A 22,783-nucleotide genomic window follows, 5' to 3' on the forward strand; every position below is an offset into this window, starting at 1 on the left:
AAAAGGAGATAAATGTGTTTATTAGCATTTTTAAAAGGGTTTGCAAAGTGGCTGCAAAGCTTCCACAACTTACAATACCGTACTGTAGAGGAGAAGATGAAATGCATGAGAATACAGCCAACAAGCCGTGATTTTGTTGAGAGACTTCACTCATGGGAAAAACAATTTCCTGCATTCTAATTACTACGACACCTTTGTATGAAACAGGTATAATGTGACAGCAGAGGGCGCTGGCTCAAATAGTGTCATAAAGGAAGTCACATAAATTTTTTTTTGGTAACTTTTACCTTGTATTTTAACAGTTTTTCATTCCAACACAGCCTACACCCAAAGGTTTAGCAACCCTTCAGGATAGATTTGCAATGCTGTTAGTATATGACTCATTTTGTTGCACATAATATTTACAAATAATTCATAAAACAGAAAGGTGGTACAGAAACATACTATTGCCAGATGAGGTGCTTCCGTTTGCTTTGTCTGCAAGCTAGTCAATGCCTTATTTCAAGATACTCCATTCCAGTCTCTCTCTCTGTCATTTCACACCCCAGCTTCACACTGTTGCAAAGCCATTCTTGCATGCTTAACATCTGGGGGCCTAATGCTGAAAAAGGATGCCTTAATAAGTATGGTTATCATTGCAACTTAACACCAACATTATCTGCAAAAGATTTTTTAAAAATCAAAGTACTGCTTTTGAAGTGAAAGTGCAACTAGTGCATAATGATATGGCCAGAATAACAGCTGTTATCCTGCTATTATTTGCCCTAAATGGTTTGGGACTAGGGTATTTATTAAATGGCTGTCTGCTTCTACATCACCCTGCCTCACTGTAGATACCTATAGAACTGTCCTGCTTCACATCTCAACACTGTCAGGAGTGCAGTTGTTAGGAATGCAGGACAAGGCGTTACTGGTTTTAGCCCCCAAGCTGTGGAAGTCCCTCCCTAAGGGAGCTAATCTCATCCTTCGTTGAGGGTTTTGCTCCTGTTTTCTGCTGGTCTTTTGACATTTGTTGTATTTTATTTTCTTGAGGGATTTTCATCAACATTTTAATTGCCTCTTTTGTATGCCTCTTTTAGGTAGTATAACAGCTTTATTATTTTATTTATTTATTTATTTCATAAAATTCACACACCGCTTGATTGTTATCCTATGCCAGAGGTCAGCAATCTAAGGCCCATGGGCCATGAGTGGCCCATGGGGGTCGTTTAACCAACCCACGAGCTGCCCCCAAACCAAGCTTCCTGCTCGGCCTGCTGTGCTAAACCGACGCAGTGTGGCACGGGGACTCGCTTCCGCAGCACCGGAAATCGCGTCTGCGCAGATGTTGGAAATTGCAGGCGCATGCCTGATCCAGCCCATGGAGGGATCTCCGCTGGAGTGAACCAGCCCAGGCAAGGTAAACCTGTCCTATGCCCTTTTAAATGTGTTTGTGGGAGGGTGCGGGGAGGGATTATTGTCTTGTTGTTTTTATTATGTATTTTGTGTTTTTAATCTTGTATTTTTATGCTGTGAACCGCCATGAGATCTACGAATGAAGGGCTGTATGCAAATTTAATAAATAGAAGAAGAAGCTCAAAGCAGCTTACAAAAGCAACCAAGTAAAATCAGTAAAAAACAAACATAAAAATACCGTTTAAAACGTTCAAAATATGAAAGAAGAAATAAACTCAGAACATATTAAAACACTCATTCACATTCTACACGCCTGCCTGATGTCATTTAATATAAATAAGTAAATAAATACAAATGTAACCTACTGTAGCAGTTAACTCAAGGCTTCAATAGATTTATGAGCAGCAGTGCATTTTCTCTGTGACTGAAAGCTTTTTTCGCTTACCAAGGCTACTGATTCCTGCTTTGCACGCACACAAGCCATTAGGTTCCTCTGTCAATACACATGAACCCTTGCACTGGCCAGCTGTGGAGATTAGCATTCTGAACAGAGTTGCCTGGCAGTGGTTGGTGCTATAATTTCATGCATCTTTAAAAAAATAAAAATTAGCAGTTGAATGATTTTATTTGTAGGCATAGCAACATTTCTCTCCATTTCCAACATGTTCATCATACACAGGCACTCAAAGTCCATATTTGGCACATCACATTATTTAGGGAAGATGCTATTTGGTCATTTATTTAGAAGAAAACTTAAATCCTATGCCTTCCATCCCAAACAGAATGGAATAATGTATATAACCTGCTTTATCCCTCCAAATACAGTGGTACCTCGGGTTAAGTACTTAATTCGTTCTGGAGGTCTGTTCTTAACCTGAAACTGTTCTTAACCTGAAGCACCACTTTAGCTAATGGGGCCTCCCGCTGCTGCCGCGCAATTTCTGTTCTCATCCTGAAGCAAAGTTCTTAACCCGAGGTACTATTTCTGGGTTAGCGGAGTCTGTAACCTGAAGCGTATGTAACCTGAAGCATATGTAACCCGAGGTACCACTGTAGAGATGAAAAGGTTTGCTCTGTTCACCAGATATCCCTGTTGCTGTTTTCATGTGATTCCCCGTAAGTGGAAATGGTGGGGAGACAAAATCATGGATAGATTTCTGGAGATGCAGCCTTGTGTTTTGCTGAAATACTCTACTGGGTGCAATTCTTCAGAAGCCATCCTTTGAAGCTGATTCTATGAGACTGGATTCTTTGGAGCCCCAAACAGAATGAAATGTGTCTGAATATGCTTGAAAAATAAGTGCAGGGACGGGAATGGAATCCTCTGTTTCTAATGTTCTAAAGGCACTGTTCTTTATGTAACCAGAGTGGCACCACTCATAAACAAGAGTGAGATAAGAACAGACAGGTCTGAGGGAATCTCTATGTTTCCAGAAATAATACAACACAAACATCTTTAGGCGGGAAAACAAACAGCCAAATGAGGGCTAAGCACGTTCAGTGACTATGGAATGCTCACTGAGTAATGGACTGGCAGAAGAATGAAGTGGATGGTACCCTAAAGAGTAGAACTTCGCTCTAGGGATGGACAAACTGTTAATTTGCATGTGTAGGGTTTCTGTTCCCTACATTTTTAATGTTTCTAGTTTAAATATCAGTTCTCCAGCAATTTGCAATTAAATAATAATCATCTTGAAAATTCATCAGCATTTCAGTGCAGATTTCTCTTAACACATTTTTGTATACGGTTTTGACTATTAACACATTTTTGCAAGCAATTTTCCTGAATGTATTCCTGTGAGGATAAATGGTTAGATGTACCTTGTTAGCCTGGAGAAGTAGGATTAGATCCACTGAAGAATTATTGACTATGCAGATTTGGAAAGGTTGACCAACTGTATTATTATACGATGTTGCAATACTGTACGACTTCTCAGTAATGGGCTTGGGAAGGGAATATAGAGCTATCACAGATAGCAGGCTGTTTACATTATTTGAGATGTTTAAGATCTTTAAAAATATTTTGGACTGTTGCAGCCACCAAATTACATTGTGCAGCAAGAAGTACCCTATCACTTGGAGAAGAGACGGCATTTTTTAAACCTTCCTCTCTACTTCAACTTGTATGATTGATATCATTAGTGTTATTAGTATTCCTGACATAACTGCTGGGGCTCTGGCCTTTCCATTTCTATAATGTCAAATCTATTAAAGATAGGAATTGTAGGTTTACTATCATCTGGTATTGACCTACTGGGTCTAAAAATAATATAATAATAAGAATATATTCACAGATACATTCACATATAAATATATATATAGGTACATATAATCAAGTGCTATATCTAGAAAAATTAAATTTAAAACTAACAAATTGTTCAGGAAGAAATGCATTAAGTCTGTTACTTCAGCTTAGGTCTATCCATCAGAAGAGAAACAATTAGTAATAAATGCAAAAGACAAGGCTATATGACCTGACCATATGAAAGGAGTGGTTTTGCCTGAATGGAGCTGACCAGTTCGGGTTTAAGTCCTAGTGTTTGTCTTCAGAAGACTGCTTAGTGGTTCGAAAGTCCCGTAGAAAACATTGGGGGCTCAAAGCTAGAATAGACAAATGTTTTTTCTTCTTCCAAACTTCTTGAAGTTTCCTTTCACCCCAAAGATTGAATTTCTGTTAACATCTTCCTGTCCCAGGAATCAGTTAGGCATGGTCTTTCCCTGCTCAGGATGTCAACTCAATCTTTAGAGCAGCAACCACAATCCATGGAACTCAGTTCGATATCTTTAACTGGTTACCAGCTACCAGGGAGTAAGGAGTGGTTCCAATTGTCCTATTTTGGGTCCTAATCCCACTGGGGACTCAGCTATACAGCTGCAAATACAGTAAAATGTTTTGAATGTGTTGCAAAAAGCAGAGGCTTGACAACCATATGTCAGGAGTGCTCTGATGGTGTTTCCTGCTTGGCAGGGGGTTGGACTCGATGGCCCTTGTGGTCTCTTCCAACTCTATGATTCTATGATTTTCCTACCCCACTATTAAGCTTTCTCCAGGCGATGCTAAATAGTTATTACAGAGAGGAGGAAACTTCACATTACAGTAAGCATATGTATGTAGCACAATCCCAATGTCTGGTTCTACTACAGTATATCGGGTTCAGGAAGAGGCGATTTGGAGCGGAGTAATCAGGCGAGTGGGTGTTCCAGTGCTTAATGCCCCCTTCTGTTTCCATAGAAGCCATAGATGGCACCAGGAAGTACTATAAACCGTTGGGGCAATCCTATGGCAAGATCAGGGCCTGCCCAGTATATGTGAAAGTAGAACACATGGCCACCCTACCAGTTCAACAGGAAGATGAGGGTTTCTTGTGTGGCGGGAGATGGTTCCTAGAGTCTCTCCGAGGATGTGGACAGGCTGCTTGGACGAGTGAAGCCAACCTGTCTCCTGGATCCTTGCCCATCCTGGCTTATAAAAGCTAGCCGGGAAGGACTGGGCGATGGGCTTCGTGGGTGGTGAATGCTTCCCTCCGTGAGGGAGCCTTCCCAGACCCGCTGAAAGAGGCGGTTATTAAACCGCTTCTTAGAAAACCATCTTTAGATGCGGCCATGATGGCCAATTATCGCCCAGTCTCAAATCTTCCATTCTTGGGCAAGGTGATTGAGCGAGTGGTTGATGAACAACTCCAGGCACGCCTGGAAGAAGCGGACCATTTGGATCCCTTCCAGTCGGGATTCAGGCCTCATCATGGGACTGAAACTGCCTTGGTTGCACTGGTTGATGATCTCCGACGGGCTAGGGACAAAGGTGAGAGCTGTTTCCTAGTTCTGCTGGATCTCTCAGCGGCGTTTGATACCATCGACCATAACATCCTTCTGGACCGTCTTGAGGGGCTGGGAGCTGGGGGCACTGTCAAACAGTGGTTCCGCTCCTTCCTCCTGGGCCGTGTTCAGAAAGTGGTGGGGGGGGGGATGAGTGTTCAGACCCCTGGGCTCTCACTTGTGGGGTGCCTCGGGGTTCTGTCCTCTCCCCCATGCTTTTCAACATTTACATGCAGCCATGTATGGAGGCGGTTGGAGGATGGATGGCGGCTAACAGATTGAGGTTGAATCCTGACAAGACAGAAGTACTGTTTTGGGGGGACAGGAGGCGGGCAGGTGTGGAGGATTCCCTGGTCCTGAATGGGGTAACTGTGCCCCTGAAGGACCAGGTGCGCAGCCTGGGATACATTTTGGACTCACAGCTGTCCATGGAGGCACAGGTCAAATCTGTATCCAGGGCAGCTGTTTACCAGCTCCATCTGGTACGTAGGCTGAGACCCTATCTGCCTGCAGACTGTCTCACCAGAGTGGTGCATGCTCTGGTTATCTCCCGCTTGGACTACTGCAATGCGCTCTACGTGGGGCTACCTTTGAAGGTGTCCTGGAAACTACAACTAATCCAGAATGTGGCAGCTAGACTGGTGACTGGGAGCGGCCGCCAAGACCATATAACACCGGTCTTGAAAGACCTACATTGGCTCCCAGTACGTTTCCGAGCACAATTTAAAGTGTTGGTGCTGACCTTTAAAGCCCTAAATGGCCTCGGTCCAGTATATCTGAAAGGAGCGTCTCCACCCCCATCGTTCTGCCCGGACACTGAGGTCCAGCTCCGAGGGCCTTCTGGCGGTTCCCTCACTGCGAGAGGCCAAGTTACAAGGAACCAGGCAGAGGGCCTTCTCGGTAGTGGCACCCGCCCTGTGGAACGCCCTCCCATCAGATGTCAAAGCGATAAACAACTACTTGACATTCAGAAGACATCTGAAGGCAGCCCCGTTCAGGGAAGTTTTTAATATGTGACATTTTAGTGTATTTTTCATCTTTGTTGGAAGCCACCCAGAGTGGCTGGGGAAACCCAGCCAGATGGGCGGGGTACAAATAAATTATTATTATTATTATTATTATTATTATTATTATTATTATTATTATCATCATCATCATCATCATCATCATCATGATCTCTGGAGACCCCAGCTGCGTGGTGCCTAGCTCAGAAGCCGCTGATTCAATGGGATCTGGCTGCACCACAATGAGGCCTGTTGCTCTACCACCAGTGACACTGGCCTGCTGGATCTGGCCCCATTCATCAAAGTGAGAGCCCAAACAGCTGCTCGTGGTGCAGGTCCTGACAATTTTAAAGAAAACATGGAAATGTGAATCCTGTAAAGTCAGAAAGCAAGTACTGTGCAAACTTCTTTTTAAAGTGTTGTCTCCGGCTAGCTATGACTAGATTCTTTTCATGTTGGAATGAGAACTATTTTGCACCTTGATACTCATTCCGGATGTGGATTAATCTTGAGGCCTTACAGACCTGCCTTGGAAAGGTTATGGAATTTGGAACTGTGCAAAAGAATCCACCAGGGTGTTTAACTGAGTGATTACAATTGATGAGAACTAACAAGGAACAGAGTTGAAATTCAACAAAATATATAAATAACTCCTCCCCTTACAGAAAGTCCAGGTGCAACTACAAGGAAACAGAGCATTCAAAATCTCAAAAGGTGCCTCTGACTGCAGAGGTGAGGAAAATCAGTGCTTGGAATGAACCAATTTGGTTTAACAAAGTTCACTGAATTTGTTCAAAAATCTGAACTACTACTGAACATGTAGTTCCCATAATTGCGAGGTGAACCAAACATAAGTTGGCTTTGGGTAGAACTTTGTACAATATCTAGTTCATATTCACATAAATTCTCTAACATGTTTTTTTTTTTAAAAAAAAAACACGTTTTAGAGTTTAGATTCTTTGGACCTTTAAGTTCAAAGATCATTATTGTTGGGGGAAACGTGTTAAACCATTCGCATTCTACTGTGTGAGAGTTTTGATATTTTATTAAGTATACTTAAGCACAGCAGCTTGGTAACATTCTGAATGCTGGAAAGAAAGAAAGAAAGAAAGAAAGAAAGAAAGAAAGAAAGAAAGAAAGAAAGAAAGATTGCTGGACTCGAACTGTGAACTGAATGTGAGCTGAATTGGTTTGTTTTGTAAAGGGGTGAACAACTTGAGTAAATTCTGATTGGGACATATCAAAGTACTTTTTAAAACAAACTTTGCAAGTTCTGAAGAAAGCAAAGTTACATACCGATGGGAAAATATTTGACTGCAAGTCTCTGCTAGCCATCGCTGGCTTCAAGAAGTATATTCCTTCTGAGGAAGGGACAACTAATACAGCTGTATGAAAGCACCAAATCCTCACACAACAGAAAGGCATCCATGAGGGAGCAGCTGCGGGCTGCACACATCAAGTGAGCAACAAAGGCGACAACCCCCAACCCCCCAGATCAGATGGTGAGGAAAGGTCCTAAATCATTTTTGAGGAGCTACTTAGGGGCAGAATCTTATCTTATACTGGTTAAACAGGTATTTTATATAGACTTTCCTTTCTAGCTTAATCACCACCTCCCCCTATGGGTTCATGCAAAAGTAGTAAGCGTAAGCAAAACCTCATTTGAGAGAGAGTACAAAAATATATAAAGTCGTAACCCAGGGCAGTTTCCCATTGTTTGTGCCTTCAGGGTCACCTAAAGAGCAATAATTTCACTAGCATTCAGCTACATTTTCATCTTAAAGCAGGCAGCCTAATGGGGATAGGTTTGCCAACTAATGAGAAGAAAAAATGGCCTGACCTGCCATTATGACGGGTGCAGAGCCTTTGGCCTCCAAATGTTGCTGGACTACAGCTCCCATCAGCCCTAGCAAGCATGGCCATTGACCAGGGATGATAGGAGTGTAGTTCAGCAACATTTGGAGGGCCAAAGGCTCCCAGACCTTGTCTTATGACTTAAAAAAAGAAGCCACATGTCTCGTCTAGCAAATGCCATAAATTTTTGCTGAAATGGGCATCCATTACCCTCATTTAGGCTGCAGTCTTTTTTTAAAAAAATAATTTTTATTAACCGGCCAATCAAATCAAATCACATAAATTCCGAATTACAAAGCCGAATTTTAAATTTTGTTGAGGGGACCCATATTTCAAGATCCAAAGGGGGATTCTGATCATCTTCTTGCTACTGCGTTAATGTCCAAATCAGTCCAAACAAAGTTCATAATTCTATCCAGTCTTATCTTGCTGTTTCCACATCACATCTTGTTCATATATTTTCTCTTTTTTCTTTATGATCTCTTCTGATAGTCTCCTTAAGCCGATAAACACCAATAAAAATCCTGTGTGAATTTTCCGTTCTTCGAATCCTCAAATCGAGATGGTTTCCATATATCATTGCCTTCATAGATAACATCGCTCTTTCCATCTTTAATTACAGAACTGTCGTTCTTAAATCCCTCTGAGGAGTTTCACCCACAATATAAAAACAGCTCTATTTCTCTATTTCTCCTCCCAGACTTAAGTCCTCCGACAGAATTTCCCAATATGGCGACGGCACTTTTAACTGCGTCATTCCAAAGCCCTTATACATTCCACGCTCTTCTCAAAACATGCTTTGGTTCGAAAGTTTATCTCCACATAGCCTTAAATCCACAGCTTAAGTCCTTAAAACGACATTTCTGACTTGTGGGGGGGGGATTCTTGTTTAATCACATAAAGGAAAGAAAGGAAAGTTTCCCCCCCTCCCCCATCAGTCCCTTTGCCATACCGAGTCTTGGCGTATCTTCTCATGATTTATACTTGTTCCTCCGACTCGTCTTGTTTTATCAGAGATCTCTTCTGTTAGCAGTCTTTACTCCCCCTCCTTCATTTAGGCTGTAGTCTTAACTCCAGTGACCTGGGAGCAAACCTCATTGAATTCAATGAGACTTCTTTCTGAGTAGACCTGGTTATAATTCTGTTTGTTGCCTCTACCTAAAAGATAAAAATAAGTGTAGGAGGAGATGAGATGAGATCCAGGTTCTCACTTTATCCCTCTTAAACATAATGCTCTTTGCCTTAGATGTGGGCAACTCATAATAAATAAACTTTCAATGTCGATTTTTAACACACAATTCTTTTGAGATAGAATACCTTTTCTCCTTTAAAAAAAATTGATTTCTTTGTCTTCTATGCAAGGGCAAAGAGACTATGCAATCTCCTGCTCCATTTTCTCTAAAATCCATTTAGTTGTTCAAACTATTGCGGTATTCTATCTATTGGTTTGATAACATGGGTTTAAAGTCCAGTAAGAACAAATACCATTTTGGCATTACTTAACACTTATATCTTGTTTCTCAACGTTCAAAGTGTTTCAGATACATTATCTTGCGATTATCCTTACAACAACCCTGTAAAGGTGATTGATTTGAACAAAGGGGAAAGCTTCAGAAGTAATCAGATTTATTTCAGCTTTGCTCTGAAAATGAAATTAGACCCAGGAAGCTTTGTATAGTATAGTTAATTGCTTTTGTATATGTGTCGGTATGCAGAGGGCTGTGGCTAACAGCTATAGATCTTTACTTTATCTAATAAGCTTAGCTGTTTGAAGATTGCAGCTTTACACATTCTGTAAAATACACATATTTTCTTTGCTGCAGTTGTGACACTCTGTATTTGCACAGGTACAATGATGTTTATAGCTATGTGCCCTGAAGCAGTCTCCCACAGGCACTCTGTGCTGAGGGTCAGCAGCCTATGTGCCATGCTGATCCCAGGGGTGTTCTCAGTCCCAGCAGCACAACTGGTGGCTCCTATACACCAGCTAGCTACACAGGTGGTCCCTACAGGTTGGCAACAATGGTTTTCCTTGCTTTCGCATCCTCCTCCTGTCCAGGATCACAGCAACTTCCTGGCATGACCCACATACACCTCTGCTGTTCAGGCAATACTCGCCTCGCTTCCCTCTGTCACTGTTGCCTCTGCTACTCTCCCTTTCCTGTACAACCTTCATGTCAAGCAAGCATCCACCCTGGTAAGTTACTCTCTTCTTATATAGCCCTTAGTTGATGGGGGCGGAGACTCACCACCTGAGTTTTGACTCCATTGGTTCCAGGTGTTGACTCTTAATTGGTTTCAGGTGGTGAGTCATGTGCTCTCAATCCTGCACTCCTTTGTACCAGCCATGGCAGTTGTTCTGCCCTCCTAATCGTCCTCCTGGCTCTCAGAGAGTCGGGATAGCAAATAGTCATGTTCCTTCAGGGTTCTAGTTCCCTCTGTGCTGGAAGGCTGATTGATCTCTTCTTCCCTGTATTCCTGGTGTTCTGTGCTGTCTTCCTGCTCTTCCAATGGTCCCTCTTCCACCAGCTCCTATGATGTCCCACAGTGGTGTTGAGATCTCCTGAACTAAGTCCCAAGGACCTCCAGTAGCTGCTGGTACCCTCCTCTGGTCTGTCCTTGACCTGGCGCCCCCACCACCCCACAACAAGTATTTAATTATTTGGGAGTCATCAACTTAAGTGTACAAGGGTGTTTGTTCTTGCATATACAGAGTCAGGTGGTGCATTCTTAACAATTGTTCACAAGGACTTACTAGGTGGCCTTAGGCATGAGTATTTCTCTTTCACATCTGCACTATGGGACTAATATTTAAGTCTTTTCTGCTTCAGAGCCATCTTTCTTTCGCGTGCCTTCTGAGAAAATATGAATTGGTTTGGGTTACGCCATGCTTGGCATGCAGAGGGGCTTCCTGTTGTAGATGCAGACAAGGCGGCTTCCTGTTTCTCAAGTCAGGTAAAGCTTGAACCATTTCTCCTTTGAGAACTTGTTTACCAAATTTTGAAGTGACTTACGCAATATGCAATACCATTAAAAGCGGGTGGGGTTGGGGCTGTAAAACTATTAAGTCTCCAGAGCCTAAAATCCCCTAATTACAATACTGCTCCAATATGGAGGACTCTCAGTAAGGAAGCTTGTGTTTGAGCCATACCTTGGATAATGCAATTGCTTGTAACAGCAAAGTATATCAGGCAAGTCCAATCTGTGCCTTGTGCAATTTCCTCTTTCTGTCTCTGAGAGTACCAAATGGGAAGACCTTTGCAAGAATATTCAAGCAGGCTGTAACTTTCACAACAACAGGCTTGGTGATTCAGCAATGGCATTTTTGCACAAGCTTTGGCTTGACTGATTGCTGTGGTTCCTACACGACATCCCATAGAGTAGAAATGAATTTGTTTCACCGGGTCAGTTTAGCTGCTGTCATGCCTAGCCCTGACCTGGTACCAAACACTGACACGTCAGAGCCAAACTGGACACCCCACAGGTTTGAGTGCTGAGAATCCCCTTGAGGGGCCTTCCGACTGAAGAACCCATGAAGCTGTCAGAGGAAGTGTTGCATCCACCCTTCAATTCTGGAGAACGCTGGTACCAAAAGGCCTGGGCCTGAAGAGCAATATCACAGCATGCATTGATAGGCTCAGAGTTCTTGCATGGCTCATGAGTAAGGAATCCCTGGAACTCCTTCACTACCAGTAACTGGGGTTAGGGTGTGGTCTAGGAAACCAGAAAGGTCTGTCTCTTCAGCTGCCTTGTTGCTGCCAACAGGACTGGTTCCTGGTACTTTGGCACCTTGTCCCCAATTCCCCCTCCTGGCTGTGTTGTACAGTCAAACCTTGATTGTCGAATGGCTCCATTTTTGAACATTTCAGCTCTCAAATGCTGAAAACCCAGAGTGAGTGCTCCAGTTGTGTAATGCTTTTCGGAAACTGAACATCCAACGTGGCTTCCATTTGAGTGCATGAAGCTCTTGCAACCAGTCAGAAGCCATGCCTCAGTTGTCAAACATTTTAGAAGCCGGACAGGCTTCCGGAACATATTCATTAGACAACCGAGGTTTGACTGTACTTTGTTTGAGTATCAGTGGATTGTAAAAGTAATTACAGTGGTGCCTCGGTTTAAGAACAGTCCTGTTCATGAACGATTTGGTTTACGAACTCCGCAAAACTGGAAGTAGTGTCCTGGTTTGCGAACTTTACCTTGGTCTAAGAACGGAATCTGAATGGTGGAAGAGCACCAGCGGCGGGAGGCCTCATTAGGGAAAGCGTGCCTCGGTTTAAGAATGGTTTCGGTTTAAGAACGGACTTCCGGAACGGATTAAATTTGTAAACCGAGGTACCACTGTAATTAACTTGACCCTGCACTATTGACCTTGTACTGTTGTCTGACCTAGTCTCCACATCAGTTTGTATCATCCACACCATACCTTTAAAGCATTCTTATACCATGCTAACTTGCATGAAGAATCTTGTGAATTGTAGTTGCTAAGGATACTGGTAATTGTAGCTCTGCAAGGTCAGCATCCTTAACAAATTACAGTTTCCAGGATTCTTTCGGGGACCCTGTTGCTGTTAAACTGATTCCCTGTGCTTGACCTGGGCTTGTTGAGGTTACACTGCCCTTTGAACCCTGCCGGCCTGGATAAGTGTTCACATAATGCTGTTGGTATCAAAATGACAGCCCATATTTCCTGATTTAATCTGGATCTGTCCTTTCCAGGGAGTAATTTCCTAAGTTGAAAGAACCTGTTGACCTAAAACCAGTTTGTGCTGGCTGAACAACCCATTTGCAATATTAAACCTTCATCTGGAAACAACTATTTTCTGAAGAAAAACTGCTTGGGGATAATCCCATTTTTAGCAGAGAAACAGCAGGTGGGAAGTGTTGCATTATAAGCCTTCCCCATCACTAATTTTCCTGCTGTGAATTGCTTCCCTCCCATGGTATTCCTAATGCAAGTGGACATGTACTTAGAACCATGCATCTCATGGGATGCATCAGCCTGGAACTTTACCCAGTTTTGCATCTACATACTATGAAAAGCTTCACTGGCTGAATTTCTGCTTAGCACATTTCAACAAAGGTGGGGTTGAGGAATTCCACTGGGAATTCTAGTGGAGCATGAAAACAACCAGTCTCAGGGGAGCACCAAAAGTAAGGCAAAGAGAAGAAGCCTCATTAGAAATTACCGAGAAACTTCTGAACTCCCAAGACAGCAATCTGGAACTTCCATCAAAATGGATTCTCTGGGAGTGTTTGGCAGCAGATCCTACTGAGGAGGAGGCAACTCTCATTTCCCACAGTGTGGTACTAATGCAGCATCTTAAAATATTGCCACCTTGCCTAGATAGCATAGCTGTTTTCTCAACTGCTGTATTCCACTTCTGCACTCATTCTTCCAGAGAGCTGCTTTTCAGGAAATGAGCTCCACCTCCTGCTCTGCGTGCTTTTGTCCAACCTCCTTCTCCCCTACCTGGACTCTGCCCTTCTTTTTTCACTTGTAAACTGGCACTCATTACACAGACAAGCAAGAGCTTGTTCTCAGATGTTACCTTGGTCACCTTCCCATCTGCTGCTTGCTCAAGTCCACATTCAAAGTTCTTCTGTATTAGGCTTTGAGACCACCTGGCTGGAAAACCCTGGAATGACCTGACTTGCTCCCACTTGAGGATGGTCACTTCAGTCCCACCCTGCTGTGACAGTGAGTAGCAGAAGCAATTTTGGGAATAGTCCAGAACACTTGTCATTACCTGATCATGCCAAAAGTCATTTGGACTTTCAAAATATCATGAAATGGCATCCCCTGAATCTGTCAGGTATTATGTGGGTTGAGGTTTTTCATTTTGCTACTCTAAAGCTGATACCTGTTGTGGGTTCTGTTTCCTGTGGGCTGTTTTTGTAAGCTTGCCAGACTCATTACATCTCGGGAGCCTCTGACTTTTTAATGTCTCCACTTCTCATGTTCTCAGAAGTACACACTGTACATTTAAAGCACACACACCCAGAAAGAGTTTTCTGGGAACTGCACTTTAGCTCAACATAGCTATAATTCCCAGCATCCTTAACAAATTTATGCTTCCAAGATTCTTTGGAGGAATGTGCTTTTAATGTATGGTGCATGTGCAGTAATATGTTGGGGAAGAGAATTAACAGAAAACTGGTTGTGCTGTCTAATTGCAATATTGTTGAGCTCTCCTGATAATTTTTTTTTTAAGGATATGCTTCACAGTTTCCAAATTGTGAGGTTAGCAATTCTGCTGCCCTTGAAAGATTCAGGTCTACAACTTAAATCGCACAGGAGAGTTTTGTGAAGTCTAATAACATCAAGGCAAGAATTATATATGTATATTTATTATACTCACTCCACTTCTCCAAGAAGTGAGATGTTCCAGGGCTAGGGCATGACCTAGTTTTATTTACATTTTGAAGGAGATCGCTTGGAAGGAGCCTTATTGGCACTGCATAATATTCACATCCATTTACAAATCTGCAGATTCATCACAGGTGAAGGCACAGCTTAAATCAGGGGTAGGCAACCTAAGGCTACCCAATCGCCTTCTCAATCCAGCCTGCAGACAGTCTGGGTATCAGCATGTTTTTACATGAGTAGAATGTGTGCTTTTATTTAAAATGCATCTCTGGGTTATTTGTGGGGCATAGGAATTTGTTCATTCCCCCCCCCCAAATATAGTCCGGCCCACCACATGGTCTGAGGGACGGTGGACCGGCCCTCGGCTGAAAAAGATTGCTGTCCCCTGGCTTAAACATTTCAGCAGACAACCATGGCCAACTGCTTCTACACTGGACATAGCTGTCAAGTGTCCCTTATTTGAAGGGACAGTCCCTTATTCCAGTGCCATGTCCCACTGCTGTCCCTTATTGATAGATGTCCCTTAAATGATGTCCCTTAAATTTCAAAGGAAGCAGCTACTCTCCCTCCCTCCCTGCCGGCCAGGGAGGAGGGAGGCTCCAACTGTGTTGCTTGGCTGTGTTGCTCACCCAATAAGAAGTCTAAGAACGACTGGGGGGTGGAGCTTGCATGCCTTGTGTGTGGCTAGTTAATGCAAGCTGAGGGGTTTTTTGAATGCTGGACACCATTTTGTTGCACGTGCTGCTGCAAACTTTGCAGTGCAAAGCCAGGCCGGGGAGCCATCTTAAGCTGAGGCTGCATAGGCCTTGTGGTGCATGTGATTCAGATTCTATTCAGTTGAACCTCTGGTTACAAAGTTGGTTGGACAGTGTTCTCGAAGCTACCAGCATGAGTTTGACCAGACTGCAGGAGGACAGGAAGACTGGAGTGCCTGGAACAGGTGAGGCTGCAGGTCCCTTATTTTGGCTGCTGGTCCCTTATTTTCAAGGCTGCTGGTCCCTTATTTTCAAGTCTGTAAGTTGACAGCTATGCACTGGAGCTCTAGAGAAAGCACTGTAAGATGCTCACAGACACTGAATTCAGCTCTGTGTGTCTGTGCCTTTCTTAGTCTCTCTTAACTTCCAGCCTGCTTCCTTCACAAACTCCTAGGGTGTGCTCACATTACCCCACTTAGAGCACAGTGAACACCCCAGTGTGTTTCACAGTTCTTCCCCACCGCCAGCTGTTCAAATCAGCCCAACTTCCTCAAACTGTAGTATTTTGTAACAAAGTAAAGGATGCATATGCACTTTGGATAAATTTCCTGTGAACCCAGATTAAAAATTCAGCACTTAAAACACAGTGAATGCACAGTAAATGGACGTGTGAACACAGCCTTAGATGACATATTCCTTAGCTAAAAGTGGGGAGCATGTCCCTGTGCCAAAATAGCCCTCTCCTTCTAAAAGAGTCTCAGGGATGGGCAACCTGTGACCCTGCATTACAGAGTCTAGATGACCCCTGGGGTCCCTTCCATCTCTACAATTCTATGATCCCTAAACACTGGCCACACTGGCTGGGGCTGATGAAATCTGTAATCCAACAACATCTGGCAGACCTCGGTTCCCTACGCCGCACTATTTGCAAGCCATTGCCAACAGTTTACCTGTAATTTCCCACAAAGGAGATACTTGGCAAATTTGCCAGGACTATTAAGACACCCTTCAGCTCCATTAACCTTCTGCTAGCCAACCCTTCAATTTTAGAAACTTACAGAACAATGGCTGTGACGCAGCAACATCTTGGCAAGGAACATAAAAATACAATTGTATATAAAGCACGCTCTTGTGGGTGCTACTGGGACATTTCCTTAATTTCTTTCTGGGTTATTTTGGACCATTCTGGTATGTGGTAACAGGAAATGTTAATGAACTGAAGTAGGTTTTGGCAGGAGATAAGGGGCAAAATGAAATAGGGCGGTGTTTATGTCAACTCTCTAAACTCTGATTTCAGCATGGCAGGCTTCGTTTGTAGTTTGGTGTGCATGGTTAGATCAAGAGTGTAAAACTATGGTAAGGTTTATCAAGCTGGGCAGAAATATGACTCCAGAAATCTGATAATCTAATAATAAAGAAACACATTGGTTTAATTTATAAACATAAAGAAGAGTTATCACAAATGGTATGTGTGTATGCGGTTGCTCTTTGAGAACATGCCAACACCATTGATAAGCTCCACTTGCTAACTAGGGTTGCCATATGTCCTCTCTTTCCAGGACATGTCCTCTTTTTCATGGGTAGAGTCGTCATAGCGATCCATAGTTAAAAATAGAAGTCGGCATACTATGAATCAGCAGCCTTTTGCTGGTTGAAAGAATGGCTACTTCTTGAAAACACAGACATTTTGGATCTAGAAGGTTTTAACAATGTTTTTGGGTGGCATGCATACTTGTGGTATGACAAGGTTAAAGCACATAAAGCATTTAAAAATCATATCGCCAGGAAAGCATTGTTTAATGTCTGGACAAGATACAAAGACTTGCTTAAAAACAAAACTCCAAGGTAGTTGTCACCGATGGAGGCAAAGGCCCAGAAAAAGCTCAATATGGAGGCCAAGTGGCCGAAATATTGGGAAATTTTGGAGCAGGAAGGAGATAAACTGAAATTGCAGAGTTTTGAGAAACTAAAAGATAAAGTGTGAGACTGGCTTTACTATTATCAAATAAGAGAGGTCTATAATTTAGACAAAAAAATTGGCTTCCAGGTGGAAAAATCAAAGTTGGAAACAGAACTGTTAGATCCTAAAACAAAGATACTTTCAAGAATGTATAACTTGCTGTTAAAATGGAACACTCAAGACGAGACGGTTAAATTTGCGATGATTAAATGGGCACAGGGTGTTGGACATAACATTATGTTTGCTGACTGGGAACAGTTGTGGACCACAGGTATAAAATTTACGGCATGTAATGCCCTAAGAGAGAATATTATGAAAATGATTTATAGGTGGTACATGACACCAGTCAAGCTTGCAAAAATCTATCATTTGCCCGATAATAAATGTTGGAAATGTAAAGAAACTGAAGGTACATTCTTTCACCTTTGGTGGACGTGCCCAAGGATTAAGGCTTTCTGGGAAATGATCTATAATGAAATGAAAAAGGTATTTAAATATACTTTCTTGAAGAAACCAGAGGCCTTTCTTCTAGGCATTGTCGGCCAATTGGTGTCAAAGAAGGATAGAACTTTTTTCATGTATGCTACAACAGCAGCAAGAATACTTATTGCAAAGTATTGGAAGACACAAGATTTACCCACCCTGGAAGAATGGCAGATGACGATGATGGACTATATGGAACTGGCAGAAATGACTGGCAGAATCTGAGACCAGGGAGAAGAAATGGTGGAAGAAGACTGGAAGAAATTTAAAGATTATCTACAGAAATACTGTAAAATTAATGAATGTTAAAATGATGTTGGACTGAAAATAAGTGGTTTTGGTATCAAGGCTAATAAGAATATGTAAGTATAGATAGTTATTTGAATGAAAATATATAGTTATAATAGGTTAAGATTATAAAGATAAATGAAAGAGGGTAAGGATTTGCTGAAAGGACTTTGTAAACGGGAATACAAAAGGGGAGGTGTGAGGAGGTCAAGGAAATAAGCAAATGAACTTAAGATATTGAAAAATGGATTATTTATTTTTAAGATATTGTTCTTTCTTTTTTCTCTTTTTTCTTTTTTTCAACTATCGGTTTTTTAAGGGTTTTTTTGGTAATTTTCTTGTTAGTTGTTACCCTTTTTTCTTTTTTCTATGTTTTGTGTAAAATCTTAATAAATATTTTATTTAAAAAAAATACAGTGGGTAATAACCATTGGGCAACCAGATAGGGGAGCTTCTATATATTGGGAATAACTGGTGATTTTAAAAAAATCTGTCTTTCCCCCCTGCATTTTTATTCACTGTTCCTTCAAGGAGCTCAGGATGGCATACGTACTCCCCCTTACTTTATCCTCACAATAACTATGTGAGGCAGATTAAGCTGAGAGTGAATGGAGGAGTCAGAGTCATGCAGTGAGCTCATATTCCAGCAGGAATGTGAACCCATGGTCTCCCTCATTTAGGTACCTACACTTCAGTCACTAAATCACAACACTTCTTCCTCCCCCCCCCCCATTTTTCTAAAGGGTACCAATGTATGTGTGAGAGAGTTGGGTAGTAAAATTTATTGTGCACTACTTTTGGAAACATGTGTGAGGGCACTTATTTCTTTTCTCCTCCCCTTTTGCCTTTTTGTGCATGTGCATATAAATACATGTGAATATAAATATTTGCCTGTGCTCATTGGATTTTTATGGTGTAAGACTTCTGAGAAAACCTGTGGGGGTGGAGATAGGGGGCATGCCTATTATGTATGGCTTACAGTAATATAGTGCTGTTGCTAAGATCTCTGTTCCAAAGAGCAGTGTGGATGAGAGTAAAGGTTTATTGGGTCAGTCGCTGATGAAAAGGTGTTTTTTAGCTACTTTACTAGGTGGTGTGCACACCTATAAAGGCATAAAGATAAGGGGCCCTATATCTTCAGCACACAGCAGTTCCAGGAACAAGCTGTTTTCATTTGACACACACAGCTTCAAAGACTAGTTGAATGGAAGGTAAACGGAATTATCTCTTCCTTACCAGAATAGGAAGTGAGTAGGGCCCCTGCCTTCTATAAGGGAGTGAGCATCAAACAAAAGTGTGCCTCTACACATCTCTTCTCCCACAGCCCATCCACATGGAATTCATTCCTGTAACATCCACTTGGGGCCACCTCTTGCCCCTGGGGCCCCTTCAAATCCCTATAATGGAGGTGAGGAACCTTTAACCCTCCAGATGTTGAACTACAGCTCCTATCACCCCCAGCAAGTTTAGCCAGTGGTCAGGGATGACGGCAGTTGTAGTTCAGCAGCATGATAGAAAGCATGGTAGAAGTTTCTAAGATTGTGCACGGCATGGAGGAAATGGATAGAGAAAAGTTTTTTTCTCTCTCTCATGACACTAGGACTTGTGGACATCCAGTGATGCTGAATGTGGGAAGATTCAGGGCAGACAGAAGCGAGTGCTTAATCACATAGCATAGTTAAAATAAGGAACTCACTCCCACAGGAGACAGTGATGGCCACCAGCTTGGATGGCTTTAAAGGAGGATAAGACAAATTATTGCAGGGCAAGGCTATCAACAGCTACCAGCCATGATGACTATGCTCTACCACCTTCATTGTTAGAGCACTGTAATCATGCTGAAACGCAAGCTTAAGAGGGACAGAGAAAGTGCAAACCACAAGGAAAGTTTTAAGAACGTGCAAGGGTATGACTTTTATAACAAGATTATAAACAGGAAAAAGCTGAGCTAGCTGAGTTGTGGAAACATCTGTATTTGTTATTAAGCTGGGGTAAAACTGTAGCACTGGGTGTCTTGCATGCATAACTTATATTACTATAAAAACTCTGTAAACAGAGATCTGGATTCGGCCTCTGAATGCCTTACTGATCGCTTGCTGAAACCTTTCCTGCTCGGCAAGAAATATAACTTTTCTTGGGTGTGATTCATCATCATCGTTATTGAGTAAAGGACTCAATTGTGCAACATCAGTGCTTAATTTAAATGAACTCATGGGCAGAAAACTATTGTTGCATGTTCCCCACTGGGCTGTCAACTCCCTAAAATCCAAACTCTTGTACCTGGTCAGGGCCTAGGATAGAGCCTGTTCAGAAGGCAGTAGGAGAGCTAAAGGTGGAGCTCAATGGGGCCACAGCCCATAGAAAACATACTAATCTAAGACAGGCTTCACCAACCTGGTGCCCTCTAGTTCTTATTGGAGCGTTCTGAAGGAGCATCTCCTTCCCCTTTGTTCAGCCCAGACACTGAGGTCCAGCTAAGAGGGCCTTCTGGCGGTTCCCTCACTGTGAGGTTACAGGGAGCTAGGCAGAGGGCCTTCTCAGTAATGGCACCCCTTTGTGGAACACGCTCCCATCAGATGTCAAGGAAATAAATAAATATCTGAAGTCAACCCTGTATTGGGAAATTTTTAATATCTAATCCATTCTTAAGGAAATCAGCCCTGAGTGCTCACTGGAAGGACATATCCTGAAGCTGAGGCTCCAATACTTTGGCCACCTCACAAGAAAAGAAGATTCCCTGGAAAAGACCCTGATGTTGGGAAAGATTGAGGGCACAAGTAGAAGGGGACAACAGAGGACAAGTTGGTTGGACAGTGTTTTCAAAGCTACCAACATGAGTTTGACCAAACTGCAGGAGGCAGTGAAAGACAGGAGTGCCTGGCGTGCTCTGGTCCATGGGGTCATGAAGAGTCGGACATGACTAAATGACTAAACAACAACAACAACAATGTTTTACAATTTTTTAATGCCCAGAGTGGCTGGGGAAACCCAGCTGGATGGGTGGGGTATAAATAATTAAGTTATTATTTTTATTATCATAACTCCTAACAGCTCCAGACAACACTTTAGGAAAGAATAAAACCCTCAACAGAAAAAAAAATCCACAACAGCACGATGAGGACTAAGCATGTTTAGTGGGCACAAAATCCTGGCTGTTAAGGGGGAAGATGGTAGGAGTGGAGGGGAAATGGAATGGAGTATTCTGCAAGAGGTGGTGGCTGGAATTATGAACAGAAGCACTCCACAGCACAACATTTTGTTCCTTTTCCCACTTGTATGAATATATGATGAACAAATATAACATTTAAAAGAGAGGAGGTTGTAAAAAAAATTTTTTGCCCACTTTACAGATGAGAGACATTGAGGCAGGGAGGCAGTAGTCTGAAAGGCAATCGGTAAGTAACTTCATAGAAGAAAATGCAAACCCCATGCAAGGCAGATCACATAAGAAAGTGAGCCTGCTTAGCCCAAGATTATACATTAAGTCATTGTTTCACTGTGCACAACACCTCCCTCCCCAACACACCAGTCTCTCTCTGCATTTTTATGCCCCCGACTCTGGCTGATCTCCACTACTAGGTGGTTCCTTCTTGGGTGTATTAGGTCATGTTACTGGTAGCAAGCTGGGGCTGGAAGACTGAAACACCCTCCTCTCTTGCAACAGTCTCCTTGGCTGCAGGGATCATAGCGCATGTGATGACACTTGCTCAGAACCCTCCCAAAGGCCTTCCTATTCCATGGGAAGCATGAATGTGCAATGCACATTAGAAAGGCACTGCAGGATCAGCCCAAAAGCTGTTGTGTGTGTGTGTGTGTGTGTGTGTGTGTGTGTGGTGAGAAGCTGGAGTGGGGGGGTGGGGGCGGGGAGAATGGCCTCCTTTATAAAAAAAAAATCCTGACCTTGCAACCTGTTCCAAACTTAAAGAACTAGCTAAGCTGTTTAAAAATAAGGTTGTAATTTTTGTGTTTTTTTAAAGATGAGAACTTTTTAAAACAAATTGTTTGAAATGCTATAATTGACAATCTCTTTATTAGCATCAACCACATTGCCACAAATTAGTGAACAGGCTTTCCGGTTTTCCAGAACTCTGCATCAAAGTGGATGTTAAACAAAGCTGGAAGGGAGGGAGAGAAAGCAAGAAAACCCCTTCAGCCATCTAGGAAAATCATTAAACTAATAAATGAGATGGAGAGGTGGGAATGAGCAAGCTTTTCTGCAAAGCATTGGGGTTGGGCTAGATGACCCCCAGGATCCCTTCCGACTCTATGCATGTATCATCAGCCCTGCATGTAGAACCCTGATTTCCCAGGGCTGCACACAATGCAGGGCCAACCTCATGAATAGAAGTTGACACCCTGTGGCACACAATTGCCCTCCACCTGACAAAGGGCAGTAGGAATGGGGTGGACTACGGCACCTCCGCTGCCTCACATGTTAACCACTTTCCTCAACACTTGCAGAGGACAAGTTAGTCTAAAAACTGAGTGTTGCGAGTTGATAGCAAACCTAATTTCTATAAAGATGTAAGGTTGCACCAAGAAAACTGCTCTCTATGTCTTTGAAAAATGTGAAGGTCCCTACCACTAAAGTGCATATTTTCAGAAAAGCCCTGGGGATGATGTGCCATAAATGAGGAAGAGAAAGTGTAGCCAGTTTGGGGGAGGGGCACACAGCTTCCCCTATTCTTGTTGCTTTTAAAGGAGCAGGAATTAGCCGATGAAAGCTTTTCACAGCAGGGAGATAAGTATTATGACCTGCTAATTGATGCAAATCAAATGGGACTAGTTCAAAAGCTGGCAACTCTAGAAACAAGTGTGTATTTATTTTGCTTCTCAAAAATAGTGTCTTGGTGAAATTTGGTGACCATGAGATTTGTTTCCAGTGAGGCAGAGCTACATGTACTCTTCTGCAACCCAATAA

The 22,783-nt window shown here is 42.6% G+C and overlaps 1 protein-coding gene and 1 long non-coding RNA gene across 4 annotated transcripts in view; one reads left to right on the top strand and one right to left on the bottom strand.

Annotated features, from left to right (window-relative positions):
- Nucleotides 1-22,783, bottom strand: part of LOC310707460 — a 35,330-nt gene continuing 12,547 nt past the window's right edge. The window contains exons 4-5 of one of the 2 annotated variants that reach the window (XR_014526467.1): nt 1,841-1,984; nt 1-601 (exon numbers count right to left, since the gene is read on the bottom strand). This is a non-coding gene — a long non-coding RNA (uncharacterized lncRNA). The remainder of the gene's footprint in view (nt 602-1,840; nt 1,985-22,783) is intronic. The other variant, XR_014526466.1, reaches the window with a different exon arrangement.
- The window catches only part of GPR160 (G protein-coupled receptor 160), a 31,999-nt gene continuing 22,775 nt past the window's right edge, over nt 13,560-22,783 (top strand). The window contains exon 1 of one of the 2 annotated variants that reach the window (XM_083504521.1): nt 13,560-13,767. The gene's annotated coding sequence lies outside the window, so the exon portion shown is untranslated. Of the gene's footprint in view, nt 13,768-15,011; nt 15,377-22,783 lie in introns of those variants that run through there. The other variant, XM_083504522.1, reaches the window with a different exon arrangement.

Source organism: Podarcis liolepis, assembly GCF_965112155.1.
Source record: "Podarcis liolepis genome assembly, chromosome: 5".
In the NCBI taxonomy this organism is placed as follows: domain Eukaryota; kingdom Metazoa; phylum Chordata; class Lepidosauria; order Squamata; family Lacertidae; genus Podarcis; species Podarcis liolepis.